General features: G+C 36.8%; 1 protein-coding gene across 1 annotated transcript in view; it reads left to right on the top strand.

Annotated features, from left to right (window-relative positions):
* The first annotated feature begins 5,181 nt into the window (after positions 1–5,181).
* Positions 5,182–14,900, top strand: part of LOC128659752 (oocyte zinc finger protein XlCOF6.1-like) — a 107,071-nt gene continuing 97,352 nt past the window's right edge. The window contains exon 1 of the mRNA XM_053713332.1: positions 5,182–5,198. The gene's annotated coding sequence lies outside the window, so the exon portion shown is untranslated. The remainder of the gene's footprint in view (positions 5,199–14,900) is intronic.

The following is a 14,900-nucleotide window of genomic DNA, read 5'->3' as shown; positions in this document are numbered from 1 at the left end:
GTAACTGTTATGTGCTAGTGTTAATAATATATACTGTGTAGCTGTTATGTGCTAGTGTTAATAATATATATTGTGTAACTGTTATGTGCTAGTGTTAATAATATATATTGTGTAACTTATGTGCTAGTATTAATAATATATATTGTGTAACTGTTATGTGCTAGTGTTAATAATATATATTGTGTAGCTGTTATGTGCTAGTGTTAATAATATATATTGTGTAGCTGTTATGTGCTAGTGTTAATAATATATATTGTGTAGCTGTTATGTGCTAGTGTTAATAATATATATTGTGTAGCTGTTATGTGTCAGTGTTAATAATATATATATATTGTGTAGCTGTTATGTGCTAGTGTTAATAATATATATGGTGTAACTGTTATGTGCTAGTGTTAATAATAATATATATTGTATAGCTGTTACGTGCTAGTGTTAATAATATATACTGTGTAACTGTTATGTGCTAGTGTTAATAATATATACTGTGTAACTGTTATGTGCTAGTGTTAATAATAATATATATTGTATAGCTGTTATGTGCTAGTGTTAATAATATATATATTGTATAGCTGTTATGTGCTAGTGTTAATAATAATAATATATATTGTATAGCTGTTATGTGCTAGTGTTAATAATAATATATATTGTATAGCTGTTATATGCTAGTGTTAATAATAATATATATTGTATAGCTGTTATGTGCTAGTGTTAATAATATATACTGTGTAACTGTTATGTGCTAGTGTTAATAATAATATATATTGTATAGCTGTTATGTGCTAGTGTTAATAATATATATATTGTATAGCTGTTATGTGCTAGTGTTAATAATAATATATATTGTATAGCTGTTATGTGCTAGTGTTAATAATAATATATATTGTATAGCTGTTATATGCTAGTGTTAATAATAATATATATTGTATAGCTGTTATGTGCTAGTGTTAATAATAATATATATTGTATAGCTGTTATGTGCTAGTGTTAATAATAATATATATTGTGTAGCTGTTATGTGCTAGTGTTAATAATATATATTGTGTAGCTGTTATGTGCTAGTGTTAATAATATATATTGTGTAGCTGTTATGTGCTAGTGTTAATAATATATATTGTGTAACTGTTATGTGCTAGTGTTAATAATATATATTGTGTAGCTGTTCTGTGCTGGTGTTAATAATATATATTGTGTAACTGTTATGTGCTAGTGTTAATAATATATATTGTGTAGCTGTTATGTGCTAGTGTTAATAATATATAGTGTGTAACTGTTATGTGCTAGTATTAATAATATATATTGTGTAGCTGTTATGTACTAGTGTTAATAATATATATTGTGTAGCTGTTATGTGCTAGTGTTAATAATATATATTGTATAACTGTTATGTGCTAGTGTTAATAATATATATTGTGTAGCTGTTATGTGCTAGTGCTAATAATATATATTGTGTAGCTGTTATGTGCTAGTGTTAATAATATATATGGTGTAACTGTTATGTGCTAGTGTTAATAATAATATATATTGTATAGCTGTTATGTGCTAGTGTTAATAATAATATATATTGTGTAGCTGTTATGTGCTAGTGTTAATAATAATATATATTGTGTAGCTGTTATGTGCTAGTGTTAATAATATATATTGTGTAACTGTTATGTGCTAGTGTTAATAATATATATTGTGTAGCTGTTCTGTGCTGGTGTTAATAATATATATTGTGTAACTGTTATGTGCTAGTGTTAATAATATATATTGTGTAGCTGTTATGTGCTAGTGTTAATAATATATAGTGTGTAACTGTTATGTGCTAGTATTAATAATATATATTGTGTAGCTGTTATGTACTAGTGTTAATAATATATATTGTGTAGCTGTTATGTGCTAGTGTTGATAATATATATTGTGTAGCTGTTATGTGCTAGTGCTAATAATATATATTGTGTATCTGTTATGTGCTAGTGTTAATAATATATATGGTGTAACTGTTATGTGCTAGTGTTAATAATAATATATATTGTATAGCTGTTATGTGCTAGTGTTAATAATAATATATATTGTATAGCTGTTATGTGCTAGTGTTAATAATAATAATATATATTGTATAGCTGTTATGTGCTAGTGTTATTAATATATATTGTGTAGCTGTTATGTGCTAGTGTTAATAATATATATTGTGTAACTGTTATGTGCTAGTGTTAATAATAATATATATTGTGTAGCTGTTATGTGCTAGTGTTAATAATAATATATATTGTGTAACTGTTATGTGCTAGTGTTAATAATAATATATATTGTGTAGCTGTTATGTGCTAGTGTTAATAATAATATATATTGTGTAGCTGTTATGTGCTAGTGTTAATAATAATATATATTGTATAGCTGTTATGTGCTAGTGTTAATAATAATATATATTGTATAGCTGTTATGTGCTAGTGTTATTAATATATATTGTGTAGCTGTTATGTGCTAGTGTTAATAATATATATTGTGTAGCTGTTATGTGCTAGTGTTAATAATATATATTGTGTAGCTGTTATGTACTAGTGTTAATAATATATATTGTGTAGCTGTTATGTGCTAGTGTTATTAATATATATTGTGTAGCTGTTATGTACTAGTGTTAATAATATATATTGTGTAGCTGTTATGTGCTAGTGTTAATAATATATATTGTGTAGCTGTTATGTGCTAGTGTTAATAATATATATTGTGTAACTGTTATGTGCTAGTGTTAATAATATATATTGTGTAGCTGTTATGTGCTAGTGTTAATAATATATATTGTGTAGCTGTTATGTGCTAGTGTTAATAATATATATTGTGTAGCTGTTATGTGCTAGTGTTAATAATATATATTGTGTAGCTGTTATGTGCTAGTGTTAATAATATATATTGTGTAGCTGTTATGTGCTAGTGTTAATAATATATATTGTGTAGCTGTTATGTGCTAGTGTTAATAATATATATTGTGTAGCTGTTATGTGCTAGTGTTAATAATATATATTGTGTAATTGTTATGTGCTAGTGTTAATAATATATATATTGTGTAACTGTTATGTGCTAGTGTTAATAATATATAGTGTGTAACTGTTATGTGCTAGTGTTAATAATATATATTGTGTAACTGTTATGTGCTAGTGTTAATAACATATATTGTGTAACTGTTATGTACTAGTGTTAATAATATATATTGTGTAACTGTTATGTGCTAGTGTTAATAACATATACTGTGTAACTGTTATGTGCTAGTGTTAATAATATATATTGTGTAGCTGTTATGTGCTAGTGTTAATAATATATACTGTGTAGCTGTTATGTGCTAGTGTTAATAATATATATTGTGTAACTGTTATGTGCTAGTGTTAATAATATATATTGTGTAACTGTTATGTGCTAGTGTTAATAATATATATTGTGTAACTGTTATGTGCTAGTGTTAATAATATATATTGTGTAGCTGTTATATGCTAGTGTTAATGATATATATTGTGTAACTGTTATGTGCTAGTGTTAATAATATATATTGTGTAGCTGTTATGTGCTAGTGTTAATAATATATATTGTGTAGCTGTTATGTGCTAGTGTTAATAATATATATTGTGTAGCTGTTATGTGCTAGTGTTAATAATATATATTGTGTAACTGTTATGTGCTAGTGTTAATAATATATATTGTGTAGCTGTTATGTGCTAGTGTTAATAATATATATTGTGTAGCTGTTATGTGCTAGTGTTAATAATATATATTGTGTAGCTGTTATGTGCTAGTGTTAATAATATATATTGTGTAATTGTTATGTGCTAGTGTTAATAATATATATTGTGTAGCTGTTATGTGCTAGTGTTAATAATATATATTGTGTAACTGTTATGTGCTAGTGTTAATAATATATATTGTGTAACTGTTATGTGCTAATGTTAATAATATATATTGTGTAACTGTTATGTGCTAGTGTTAATAATATATATTGTGTAACTGTTATGTGCTAGTGTTAATAATATATATTGTGTAACTGTTATGTGCTAGTGTTAATAATATATATTGTGTAGCTGTTATGTGCTAGTGTTAATAATATATATTGTGTAGCTGTTATGTGCTAGTGTTAATAATATATATTGTGTAACTGTTATGTGCTAGTGTTAATAATATATATTGTGTAGCTGTTATGTGCTAGTGTTAATAATATATATTGTGTAGCTGTTATGTGCTAGTGTTAATAATATATATTGTGTAACTGTTATGTGCTAGTGTTAATAATATATATTGGGTAGCTGTTATGTGCTAGTGTTAATAATATATATTGTATAGCTGTTATGTGCTAGTGTTAATAATATATATTGTGTAACTGTTATGTGCTAGTGTTAATAATATATATTGTATAGCTGTTATGTGCTAGTGTTAATAATATAGATTGTGTAGCTGTTATGTGCTAGTGTTAATAATATATATTGTGTAACTGTTATGTGCTAGTGTTAATAATATATATTGTGTAACTGTTATGTGCTAGTGTTAATAATATATATTGTGTAACTGTTATGTGCTAGTGTTAATAATATATATTGTGTAACTGTTATGTGCTAGTGTTAATAATATATATTGTGTAACTGTTATGTGCTAGTGTTAATAATATATATTGTGTAACTGTTATGTGCTAGTGTTAATAATATATATTGTGTAACTGCTATGTGCTAGTGTTAATAATATATATTGTGTAACTGTTATGTGCTAGTGTTAATAATATATATTGTGTAACTGTTATGTGTTAGTGTTAATAATATATAGTGTGTAACTGTTATGTGCTAGTATTAATAATATATATTGTGTAACTGTTATGTGCTAGTGTTAATAATATATATTGTGTAGCTGTTATTTGCTAGTGTTAATAATATATATTGTGTAACTGTTATGTGCTAGTGTTAATAATATATATTGTGTAGCTGTTATTTGCTAGTGTTAATAATATATATTGTGTAGCTGTTATCTGCTAATAAAGAATATAACAGGGACAATGTGCTCAGTTTCTGTCATTCTTATGAATTTGCTGCATTACTTGTTAAAAAACATCCAACCTGTCTTTGATATAGAGACACATTTTCTTTTTACCTGATTGGCTGCTCGTTGACATGTGACTTCTCAGGGTGTTTCTGGGATCTGTAGTTTTCTATAATCCCTCCCCTTACTTCCTGTACAGCTGCATCTGGGTGAGTGAGTCGGGCTTTGTGTATTGTGTGATTATAAGTTTGTGTTTATTTCTGAACTGCTGGAAAATTATCAGTTGTTATAAATATTGTCATTTTAGTGCAGGTTATTCACCTGCTTGTGCCAGGCAATGAGATTGTAACTACTGTTTAAATATTAGCGCTAGTGAAAGGGGAAAGGGTTATACACTCTCTGCTGCTCTCTGTCCTTGTAAAGGGGTTAATACACACTGTGGTGCTCTCTGTGCTAGTGAAGGAGTTAATACACACTGTGCTACTCTCTATGCTAGTGAAGGGTTAATACACACTGTGCTACTCTCTATGCTAGTGAAGGGTTAATACACACTGTGCTACTCTCTATGCTAGTGAAGGGTTAATACACACTGTGCAGCTCTCTGTGCTAGTGAAGGGTTAATACACACTGTGCTGCTCCCTGTGCTAGTGAAAGGTTAATACACACTGTGCTACTCTCTATGCTAGTGAAGGGTTAATACACACTGTGCAGCTCTCTGTGCTAGTGAAGGGTTAATACACACTGTGCTGCTCTCTGTGCTAGTGAAGGGTTAATACACACTGTGCAGCTCTCTGTGCTAGTGAAGGGTTAATACACACTGTGCTGCTCTCTGTGTTAGTGAAGGGTTAATACACACTGTGCTGCTCTCTGTGTTAGTGAAGGGTTAATACACACTGTGGTGCTCTCTGTGCTAGTGAAGGAGTTAATACACACTGTGCTACTCTCTATGCTAGTGAAGGGTTAAAGGGACATGCCACCCACATTTTTTCTTTTATGATTCAGAAAGAAAATGCAATTTTAAACATCTTTCTAATTTACTTATATTATCTAATTTGTTTTATTCTCTTGATATTCTTTGATGAAAAGCATATCTAGATATGCTCACTAGCTGCTGATTGGTTGCTGCACATAGAAGCCCTGTGTGATTGGCTCACCATGTGCATTGCTTTTTCTTCAACTAAGGATATTTAAAAAATGAAGCAAAATAAATAATGGAAGTAAATTGTAATGCTGTTTAAATTTCTATTCTCTATCTGAATCATGAAAGAAATATTTTGGGTTTAGTGGCCCTTTAATACACACTGTGCTGCTCTCTGTGCTAGTGAAGGGTTAATACTCACTGTGCTGCTCTCTGTGCTAGTGAAGGGTTAATACACACTGTGCTGCTCTCTATGCTAGTGAAGGGTTAATACACACTGTGCTGCTCTCTGTACTAGTAAAGGGTTAATACACACTGTGCTTCTCTCTGTGCTAGTGAAGGGTTAATACACACTGTGCTGCTCTCTGTGCTAGTGAAGGGTTAATACACACTGTGGTGCTCTCTGTGCTAGTGAAGGGTTAATACACACTGTGCTGCTCTCTGTCCTTGTAAAGGGGTTAATACACACTGTGGTTCTCTCTGTGCTAGTGAAGGGTTAATATACACTGTGCTGCTCTCTGTGCTAATGAAGGGTTAATACACACTGTGCTGCTCTCTGTGCTAGTGAAGGGTTAATACACACTGTGCTACTCTCTATGCTAGTGAAGGGTTAATACACACTGTGCTGCTCTCTGTGCTAGTGAAGGGTTAATACACACTGTGCTGCTCTCTGTCCTTGTAAAGGGGTTAATACACACTGTGGTGCTCTCTGTGCTAGTGAAGGAGTTAATACACACTGTGCTACTCTCTATGCTAGTGAAGGGTTAATACACACTGTGCTGCTCTCTGTGCTAGTGAAGGGTTAATACTCACTGTGCTGCTCTCTGTGCTAGTGAAGGGTTAATACACACTGTGCTGCTCTCTATGCTAGTGAAGGGTTAATACACACTGTGCTGCTCTCTGTACTAGTAAAGGGTTAATACACACTGTGCTTCTCTCTGTGCTAGTGAAGGGTTAATACACACTGTGCTGCTCTCTGTGCTAGTGAAGGGTTACTACACACTGTGCTTCTCTCTCTTTGCTAGTGAAGGGTTAATACACACTGTCCTGCTCTCTATGCTAGTGAAGGGTTAATACACACTATGCTGCTCTCTGTGCTAGTGAAGGGTTACTACACACTGTGCTTCTCTCTCTTTGCTAGTGAAGGGTTAATACACACTGTGCTTCTCTCTTTGCTAGTAAAGGGTTAATACACACTGTGCTGCTGTTCTTTGTGCCAGTGAAGGGTTAATACACACTGTGCTGCTCTCTGTGCTAGTGAAGGGTTAATACACACTGTGCTGCTTTCTGTGCCGGTGAAGGGTTAATACACACTGTGCTTCTCTCTGTGCTAGTGAAGGGTTAATACACACTGTGCTGCTCTCTGTGCTAGTAAAGGGTGAATACACACCGTGCTTCTCCCTGTGCTAGTGAAGGGTTAATTTACACTGTGCTGCTCTCTGTGCTAGTGAAGGGTTAATACACTGTGCTGCTTTCTGTGCCAGTGAAGGGTTAATACACACTGTGCTGCTCTTTGTGCTAGTGAAGGGTTAATACACACTGTGCTTCTCTCTGTGCTAGTGAAGGGTTAATACACACTGTGCTGCTCTCTTTGCTAGTGAAGGGTTAATACACACTGTGCTGCTCTCTGTACTAGTAAAGAGTTAATACACACTGTGCTGCTCTCTGTGCTAGTGAAGGGTTAATACACACTGTGCTTCTCTCAGTGCTAGTGAAGGGTTAATACACACTGTGCTGCTCTCTGTTCTAGTGAAGGGTTAATACACACTGTGCGGCTCTCTGTGCCAGTGAAGGGTTAATACACACTGTGCTGCTCTCTGTACTAGTAAAGGGTTAATACACACTTTGCAGCTCTCTGTGCTAGTGAAGGGTTAATACACACTGTGCTACTCTGTGCCAGTGAAGGGTTAATACACACTGTGCTGCTCTCTGTGCTAGTGAAGGGTTAATACACACTGTGCTGCTCTTTGTGCTAGTGAAGGCTTAATACACACTGTGCTTCTCTCTGTGCTAGTGAAGGCTTAATACACACTGTGCTTCTCTCTTTGCTAGTGAAGGGTTAATACACACTGTGCTGCTCTCTGTGCTAGTGAAGGGTTAATACACACTGTGCTGCTCTCTGTGCTAGTGAAGGGTTAATACACACTGTGCTACTCTTTGTGCTAGTGAAGGGTTAATACACACTGTGCTGCTCTCTGTGCTAGTGAAGGGTTAATACACACTGTGCTGCTCTTTGTGCTAGTGAAGGGTTAATACACACTGTGCTTCTCTCTGTGCTAGTGAAGGGTTAATACACACTGTGCTTCTCTCTTTGCTAGTGAAGGGTTAATACACACTGTGCTGCTCTCTGTGCTAGTGAAGGGTTAATACACACTGTGATGCTCTCTGTGCTAGTGAAGGGTTAATACACACTGTGCTGCGCTCTTTGCTAGTGAAGGGTTAATACACACTGTGCAGCTCTCTGTGCCAGTGAAGGGTTAATACACACTGTGCTGCTTTCTGTGCCGGTGAAGGGTTAATACACACTGTGCTGCTCTCTGTGCTAGTGAAGGGTTAATACACACTGTGCTGCTCTCTGTGCTAGTGAAGGGGTTAATACACACTGTGCTGCTCTCTGTGTTATTGAAGAGGTTAATACCCATTGTGCTGCTCTCTGTGCTAATGAAGGGTTAATACACATTGTGCTGCTCTCTGTGCTAGTGAAGGGTTAATACACACTGTGCTGCTCTTTGTGCTACTGAAGGGTTAATACACACTGTGCTTCTCTCTGTGCTAGTGAAAGGATAATACACACTGTGCTAGTGAAGGGTTAATACACACTGTGCTGGTGTCTGTGCTAGTGAAGGGTTAATACACACTGTGCTGCTCTCTGTGCTAGTGAATGGTTAATACACACTGTGCTGCTCTCTGTGCTAGTGAAGGGTTAATACACACTGTGCTTCTCTCTGTGCTAGTGAAGGGTTAATACACACTGTGCTTCTCTCTGTGCTAGTGAAGGGTTAACACACACTGTGCTGCTCTCTGTGCTAGTGAAGGGTTAATACACACTGTACTGCTCTCTGTGCTAGTGAAGGGTTAATACACACAGTGCTGCTCTCTGTGCTAATGAAGGGTTAATACACACTGTGCTGCTCTCTGTGCTACTGAAGGGTTAATACACACTGTGCTTCTCTCTGTGCTAGTGAAGGGTTAATACACACTGTGTTGCTCTCTATGCTAGTGAAGGGTTAATACACACTGTGCTTCTCTCTGTGCTAGTGAAGGGTTAATACACACTGTGTTGCTCTCTATGTTAGTGAAGGGTTAATACACACTGTGTTGCTCTCTATGTTAGTGAAGGGTTAATACACACTGTGCTGCTCTCTGTGCCAGTGAAGGGTTAATACACACTGTGCTGCTCTCTGTGCTAGTGAAGGGTTAATACACACTGTGCTATCTGTGCTAGTGAAGGGTTAATACACACTGTGCTGCTCTCTGTGTTAGTGAAGGGTTAATACACACTGTGCTGCTCTCTGTGCTAGTGAAGGGTTAATACACACTGTGCTGCTCTCTGTGCTAGTAAATGGTTAATACACACTGTGCTGCTCTCTGTGTTAGTGAAGGGTTAATACACACTGTGCTGCTCTCTGTGCTAGTGAAGGGTTAATACATACTGTGCTGCTCTCTGTGCTAGTGGAGGGTTAATACACACTGTGCTGCTCTCTGTGCTAGTGAAGGGTTAATACACACTGTGCTGCTCTCTGTGTTAGTGAAGGGTTAATACACACTGTTCTGCTCTCTGTGCTAGTGAAGGGTTAATACACACTGTGCTGCTCTCTGTGCTAGTGAAGGGTTAATACACACTACACATTTCTTTGTACTTTGACATGGTGTAGCTATAACCTTCATGATGCATTTGGATTATAATTTGGGTATCTCCAGATAGCACTATGAAAATACATTATATAGTACACTGACGCGCATATTAACACTGTCAAATAAAAATAAGTTAAACAAAATATTGCACACAAAAGTTATAAGGGCTCAAAGATCTTGGGTGTTAGAATTAAACCTGCCAAAGGGATCTATAATACCGTCCGATGTACAGTGTTACCCTCCTAAGGACATCTGCCTGGGTGCAAACATGCAATAGATACTCCTGGAAAAACGGATGCACTCTCAGGTCTTTTAGTGAAGAAAAGTAAACAATCTTTAATTGTATTTATTTGTGTATATAATTATTTACAGACATATGTACACATATTAACACATAAACATATATGTACACTAGGGTTGCACCGATACCATGTTTTTAAGACTGAGTACAAGTACCGATACTTTTTTTCAAATACTCACCGATACCAACTACCAATACTTTTTTTTAACCCCTTAGTGACCAGAGCACTTTTCCATTTGTTGACCGTTTGGGACCAAGGCTATTTTTACATTTCTGCGGTGTTTGTGTTTAGCTGTAATTTTCCTCTTACTCATTTACTGTACCCACACATATTGTATGCCGTTTTTCTCGCCATTAAATGGACTTTCTAAAGATACCATTATTTTCATCATATCTTTTTAATTTACTTTTAAAAAAATTATAAAATATGAGGAAAAAATGGAAAAAAAACTATTTTTTCAAACTTTGACCCCCAAAATCTGTTGCACATCTACAACCACCAAAAAACACCCATGCTAAATAGTTTCTAAATTTTGTCCTGAGTTTAGAAATACCCAATGTTTACATGTTCTTTGCTTTTTTTGCAAGTTATAGGGCACTAAATACAAGTAGCACTTTGCTATTTCCAAACCACTTTTTTTTCAAAATTAGCACTAGTTACATTGGGACACTGATATCTGTCAGGAATCCCTGAATATCCTTTAACATGTGTATATATATATATTTTTAGAAGACATCCCAAAGTATTGATCTAGGCCCATTTTGGTATATTTCATGCCACCATTTCACCGCCAAATGCGATCAAATAAAAAAAAATGTTCACTTTCTCCAACATTGGTGTGTCCGGTCCATGGCGTCATCCATAACTTGTGGGAATATCTCTTCCCCAACAGGAAATGGCAAAGAGTACAGCAAAAGCTGTCCATATAGTCCCTCCTAGGCTCCGCCCACCCCAGTCATTCTCTTTGCCGTTGCACAGGCAACATCTCCACGGAGATGATGAAGAGTATGTGGTGTTTAGTTGTAGTTTTTTTATTCTACTATCAAGAGTTTGTTATTTTAAAATAGTGCTGGTATGTACTATTTACTCTGAAACAGAAAAAGATGAAGAGTTCTGTTTGTGAGACGAATATGATTTTAGCAGCAGTAACTAAAATCGTTTGCTGTTTCCACATAGGACTGTTGAGATGAAATAACTTCAGTTGGGGGAAACAGTTAGCAGACTTTTCTGCTTAAGGTATGACTAGCCATTTTTCTAACAAGACTGTGTAATGCTGGAAGGCTGTCATTTCCCCTCATGGGGACCGGTAAGCCATTTTCTTAGTCTCAAACAGAATAAAGGGTTTAATATGGGCTACAAAACTGGTAGACACTTTTATGGGCAAGATCGATTGCTTTATTTGGGCATTTTATAAAGCTTGATGTTGATATTCACACTTATAAACTTTGGGGAACGTTTTTTTAACGTCAGGCACTGGTTTAGACACCTTTTCAGTCAGGAAGGGCCTTCCCTGTAGTAGGCTGAGCCTCATTTTCGCGCCATTACTGCGCAGTTACTTTTGAAAGCAGAACATGCAGCTGCATGTGTGTGGGTCTGAAAGTTGTTGAAAAGGTTCCTAGAAGGCTTCATTTGGTATCGTATACCCCCTGGGTTTGGTAAAGTCGCAGCAAAGGCTGTAGCTGGGACTGTAGAGGGGTTAAAACTGTAACCGGCTCTGGTTTCTTCATTTTAAGGGTTAAAGGTCTGAAATTTGGGGTGCAATGCTTTGAATGCTTTAAGACACTGTGGTGAAAATTTGGTTAAATTTGAACAATTCCTTCATAGTTTTTCACATATTCAGTAATAAAGTGTGCACTGTTTAAAATTTAAAGAGACAGTAACGGTTTTGTTTAAAAACGTTTTTTGTACTTTATTGACAAGTTTAAGCCTGTTTAACATGTCTGTGCCTTCAGATAAACTATGTTCTGTATGTATGGAAGCCAATGTGTCTCCCCCTTCAAAATTGTGTGATAATTGTGCCATAGCGTCCAAACAAAGTAAGGACAGTACTGCCACAGATAGTAAAGTTGCCCAAGATGATTCATCAGATGAAGGGAGTAGACATAGTTCTACATCATCTCCTTCTGTGTCTACACCAGTTTTGCCCATGCAGGAGGCCCCTAGTACTTCTAGCGCGCCAATGCTTATTACTATGCAACAATTGACGGCAGTAATGGATAACTCCATAGCAAATATTTTATCAAAAATGCCTGCATATCAGAGAAAGCGCGATTGCTCTGTTTTAAACACTGTAGAGCAGGAGGGCGCTGATGATAATTGCTCTGTCATACCCTCACACCAATCTGAAGGGGCCATGAGGGAGGTTTTGTCAGATGGGGAAATTTCAGCTTCAGGTAGAATTTCTCAACAGGCAGAACCTGATGTTGTGACATTTAAATTTAAATTAGAGCATCTCCGCGCACTGCTTAAGGAGGTGTTATCTACTCTGGATGATTGTGACAATCTGGTCATTCCAGAAAAATTGTGCAAGATGGACAAGTTCCTAGAGGTTCCGGTGCACCCCGACGCTTTTCCTATACCCAAGCGGGTGGCGGACATAGTGAATAAGGAGTGGGAGAAGCCCGGCATACCTTTTTGTTCCCCCTCCTATATTTAAGAAATTATTTCCTATGGTCGACCCCAGAAAGGACTTATGGCAGACAGTCCCTAAGGTCGAGGGGGCAGTTTCTACACTAGCCAAGCGCACTACTATTCCTATCGAGGATAATTGTGCTTTCAAAGATCCTATGGATAAAAAATTGGAGGGTTTGCTTAAAAAGATTTTTGTACAGCAAGGTTACCTCCTGCAACCTATTTCGTGCATTATTCCTGTCACTACAGCAGCGTGGTTCTGGTTCGAGGAACTAGAAAAGTCGCTCAGTAGAGAGACTCCGTATGAGGAGGTTATGGACAGAGTTCACGCACTTAAGTTAGCTAATTCCTTTATTTTAGATGCCGCTTTGCAGTTAGCTAGATTAGCGGCGAAAAATTCTGGGTTTGCAATTGTGGCGCGCAGAGCGCTCTGGCTAAAGTCTTGGTCAGCGGATGTATCTTCCAAGACAAAATTGCTTAATATCCCTTTCAAGGGTAAAACTCTTTTTGGGCCAGAATTGAAAGAGATTATCTCAGACATCACTGGGGGTAAGGGCCACGCCCTCCCACAAGATAGGCCTTTCAAAGCCAAGAATAAGTCTAATTTTCGTTCCTTTCGCAATTTCAGGAACGGACCGGCCTCCAACTCTGCAGCCTCTAGACAAGAGGGTAATGCTTCGCAAACCAAACCAGCTTGGAAACCGATGCAAGGCTGGAACAAGGGTAAGCAGGCCAAGAAACCTGCTGCTGCTAACAAAACAGCATGAAGGAGTAGCCCCCGATCCGGGACTGGATCTAGTAGGGGGCAGACTCTCTCTCTTCGCTCAGGCTTGGGCAAGAGATGTTCAGGACCCCTGGGCACTAGAAATAGTTTCTCAGGGTTATCTTCTGGAATTCAAGGAACTACCCCCAAGGGGAAGGTTCCACATCTCTCACTTATCTTCAAACCAAATAAAGAGACAGGCATTCTTACATTGTGTAGAAGACCTGTTAAAAATGGGAGTGATACACCCAGTTCCAACCGTGGAACAAGGAATGGGGTTTTACTCAAATCTGTTTGTGGTTCCCAAAAAAGAGGGAACCTTCAGACCAATTCTGGATTTAAAGATCCTAAACAAATTTCTCAGAGTGCCATCGTTCAAAATGGAAACCATTCGAACGATTTTACCTACAATCCAGGATGGTCAATTTATGACTACCGTGGATCTAAAGGATGCGTATCTACATATTCCTATCCACAAAGATCATCATCAGTTCCTAAGGTTCGCCTTTCTGGACAAACATTACCAGTTTGTGGCTCTCCCATTCGGGCTAGCCACTGCTCAAAGGATTTTCACAAAGGTACTCGGGTCCCTTCTAGCGGTTCTAAGACCAAGGGGCATTACAGTGGCACCTTACTTGGATGACATTCTGATACAAGCGTCGTCTCTTTCAAAGGCAAAGGCTCACACAGACATCATTCTGGCCTTTCTCAGATCTCACGGATGGAAAGTGAACATAGAAAAAAGTTCCCTGTCTCCGTCGACAAGAGTTCCTTTCTTGGGGACAATAATAGATTCTTTGGAAATTAAGATTTTCCTGACAGATGTCAGAAAGTCAAAACTTCTAAGCGCTTGTCAAGTTCTTCATTCTGTTCCATGTCCTTCCATAGCTCAGTGCATGGAAGTAGTAGGGTTGATGGTTGCAGCAATGGACATAGTTCCTTTTGCGCGAATTCATCTAAGACCATTACAACTGTGCATGCTGAAACAGTGGAATGGGGACTATACAGACTTGTCTCCAGTGATTCAAGTAGATCAGAAGACCAGAGACTCACTCCATTGGTGGCTAACCCAGGACCACCTGTCCCAGGGAATGAGTTTCCGCAGACCAGAGTGGGTCATCGTCACGACCGACGCCAGTCTAGTGGGCTGGGGCACGGTCTGGAACTCCCTGAAAGCTCAGGGGCTATGGTCTTGGGAAGAGTCTATTCTCCCTATAAACAT

This window comes from Bombina bombina, chromosome 5 (genome assembly GCF_027579735.1).
Source record: "Bombina bombina isolate aBomBom1 chromosome 5, aBomBom1.pri, whole genome shotgun sequence".
Classification (NCBI taxonomy): domain Eukaryota; kingdom Metazoa; phylum Chordata; class Amphibia; order Anura; family Bombinatoridae; genus Bombina; species Bombina bombina.
This window is presented reverse-complemented; position numbering and strand designations above follow the sequence as displayed.